Below are 3688 nucleotides of genomic sequence, written 5' to 3' on the forward strand. Positions count from 1 at the left end.
ATAAAGTAATCTTGGTTGTAGGTTCTTGGTATTCATCACTTTGAATATTTCTTGCCATTCCCTTCTGGCCTGCAAAGTTTCTGTTGAGAAATCAGCTGACAGTCGTATGGGTATTCCCTTGTAGGTAATTGAGTCTCTTTCTCTTGCTGCTTTTAAGATTCTCTCTTTGTCTTTTGCTCTTGGCATTTTAATTATGATGTGTCTTGGTGTGGTCCTCTTTGGATTCCTTTTGTTTGGGGTTCTCTGCGCTTCTTGGACCTGTAAGTCCATTTCTTTCACCAGGTGGGGGAAGTTTTCTGCCATTATTTCTTCAAATAGGTTTTCAATATCTTGCTGTCTCTCATCTTCTGGCACTCCTATAATTCTGATATTAGTGCGCTTGAAGCTGTCCCAGAGGCTCCTTACACTATCTTCACACTTTCGGATTCTTTTTTCATTTTGCTTTTCCAGTTGGGTGTTTTTTGCTTCTTCTCATTTCAAATCTTTGGTTTGATTCTTGTGCTCCTCTGGTCTGCTATTGGGTATAATATTCTTTATTTCAGTCCGTGTATGCTTACTTTCTAGTTTCTTTATCATAGCATCGAGGGTCTCATTAGTTTTCGTGAGGCTCTGCTCAAGTTTATTGCAAGCCCTCAAAATTGCGATTTTTAGCTCCATATCCTCCATTTCTGTCATGTTTTTTTGTCTCCGCATCTTTTATGCTTTCTTGGTGCACCCCCTTGTGGTCTTTGTGCGCAGTCTTGTTCTAGTTAAGCCTTAATTGTTGTAGTTAATACTAGAGGGATTTGACCACCAGGCCGACTGGCTGTGAGAATCAGCTGTGTGGAAAACTTCTGTCCTCTGGGGAGGTGCTAATCTAGCCTTTGCCTGAGGCGATCCGGCAAATGGCTCTGCGCAGGGCTTGGGCGGGGCGGGATCAACAGGGCGGCGGAGGGAGCAGTTATGGCTGCTCTCAGTCCGTCCCCAGAGGCTCTGCCTCTCTGTCCCAGCAACCGCTGCAAACCTCGGAGGGACCGTAGACAGACAGTCCCGCTTCTCCGGTTTGAGTCTGGGTCCCTAGAGACTCACCCGGATCTGGAGCTCAGAGTCTGAGACTCCCTCCTGATTGAAAACGACAACCGCACCCTCAGCCACCAGCCCGCTTTGCGCGCGCACCACCGTACCTTTAAATTTTCCACACTGCGCCTCCTCTGAGCCTCATAATGCTGTTGTTTTTCCTTCTAGTTGAAGAGTCTCTCCTCAGCCAGCCTTCCTGTGGTTCTGGTTGATGTCCGTTCCATCTTTTAGTTGTATTTTTGAAGTGGTTGTTTGCGGCAGCAGTCTCCGGTGTTTACCTATGCCGCCATCTTCGATCCTGTTTGTTTTTAAAATTCTTGTGACACACCGGTTGAAAGTCGCTGTCTTTGACTGGAAAGCCAAGTCTGCTCTCAAAGGTTGAGTGAGTACATCCGAGCCTGTTAGGTTTTCTTCTCAGCCTGGCTCCTCCCATGTAAGGGAGCTGGTAGGCTTCGTGTTCCCTTCATTTCCTGCAGCTGCCCAGGTTCCTTCCTCTGCGCTAGAACAGTACTGCTGGTGGCTCACCTCCACCCCCTTCTGGGGCAGCCTGAACCCTTTCCTGGTCTAACTCAAGATGGCAGCAGGTGGCCATGGCGCTAGGTTTGCATACATTTGTTTCCTCTCTTCATTTCCATAGTAAAGCTTCTCTCCCCCGCCCCGGCCCCCCCCCTCCCAAAACACAAAAAACTCCTCCCTCTCCTTTATTTTCAGCAGCATCAATAGTCTGTCTCCTAATACTTTTAATCACTCCCTTCTCTGCATTCCCCCGGCACAGGGGCCTCTGCTGCAGCCAGTCCTCCTCTCACTTTGTATCTATGCTATGTTCTCCTCAAGGATGTACTAGTATGTTCCCGATGATGGACTCGCCTTCATGTCTCCTTAGGCTAGCGATGCTTCCCATATAGTAGGGCCTCAAGGACTTTGTTCTTTAAGTGATGTTTTTAATAATGAAATAATGCATGCTCACTAAACAAAATAAAAAGAACTGTGTCCACAAGGAAATGAAAATAATATGGAATTCCATAACTATCCAGGGACATTTTGGAGTATTTTCTTCCAATTGTTGAACAGTGAATATCTGGTCATCCGATTAAGGAAGTAATGGGGGACCAAGGGTCCAGAGTTTGGTGATAAAAGCAAACCCTGAAACGGGTTGTTTAGATGTAGACCATCAGGTTGAGGTGCACCTGTGTCGAAAGTGAGCCTGTGTTGTCAAGAACACCATCTCTTATTCATTCATTCATTCATTCATTCATTCATTCAGTAAATGTTTATCGAGGTTCTATCCAGCTGTAGCCCTCCTACAATGACTTCTCTAGCTGATATGCCAGCACTCATAAGGCATTTAGGAAGTTGGGTTGATTTCCCTGCTTGGTAGACTGGGGATTCCCATGACCAAGTCCCTGGCTAGCTCTTCACAGAGCAGGCACCTAGAGGGTAAGGCTCTCAAAACTACTGTAACATTTGCTTCTATGGTCCACATTAGAGCAGCCAGCTTTTTATATCAGTGGTATATTACATATTAACTTCAGGGAATTCTCAGTTTCTCTGTCTACAATTGTTGAAGTTCAGATTTTCTGTTTGGTCTTCATCGATTATAGCTTAAACATCTGGAAGCCATGTAGAATGAAATAGAGAAGCGAGAGCCAAGGTAGGACACTGACTAGAAGACCATGGCAATGTCATGTGACAAGGGTTTGACTGGCCTGTTATCATTTAGGTCTGGGCAAACCTGGAATTTGAAAAGCTACTCTTCCTTAAAGTGCATTTTGCCCAATGCCTCCCCTTCCGCATGTTAACTAGTGATATTACCGGGTGGGACTCAACAAATTACTTTGTGGCAGGAGGGGATTAACATGAGGTTGATCCCTGACAAGGCCTCTTGCACTGCCCAAAAGCCATCAACTCCATATCACTGATTATGTTGTCTTTTCATATGTCCCTTTGGCTGAAGTGGCCCAGGGTTTTGCTGTTTAAGCATTAATATGAAAGCTGGCTTAAAGAGATTTGAATCATAAAATTCTTTATAGCACAGCCCACATCCATGGCATTATATTTATTTAGCTTATAGGGAGCTCTGTGTTATGATCTTATATAATAAAAGGCCAGGGACCATAGGCATAACGACCATAACGACTGCTTGACCAGTCGCTATGAGGAGCATTGACCACCTCTTGGTTCCTCCCCCCACCCTCCCCGTGAGCGGTGGCGGGTGGGGTGACAAGCGGCATCAGGCGGGGCAGCGAGCTATCTGTGCACGATTTCGTGTGCTGGGCCTCTAGAACAAAGATAAGAGGGCAAAGGGTCTAAAAGCCTGGCGTTCATTCATACATTCATTCATTCAGTCATCCAATAAATACGAACTAACTGCAAATAATGTGCCAGGCCCCAAACTAGGAACAAAGCAAAAGCAAAACCAGATATGGATCTTAGAGTCTATAGAGCAACAGAAATTAAAAGGAAAGAACAGATATAAATGTGTAACAGAACTGTGACAAATGCCCGGAAAGAAAGGAGGCTGTAAGGCACATATAACTGAAGTATGTGACCTGCTCTGCATTTCAGGGAAGGTTTCCCAGAGAACAGGACTTCTAAGCTGGGACTGGTTATTTCATTTCATGGTGCCTCAGTC

This window comes from Myotis lucifugus, unplaced genomic scaffold (genome assembly GCF_000147115.1).
Source record: "Myotis lucifugus unplaced genomic scaffold, Myoluc2.0 scaffold_220, whole genome shotgun sequence".
In the NCBI taxonomy this organism is placed as follows: Eukaryota; Metazoa; Chordata; class Mammalia; order Chiroptera; family Vespertilionidae; genus Myotis; species Myotis lucifugus.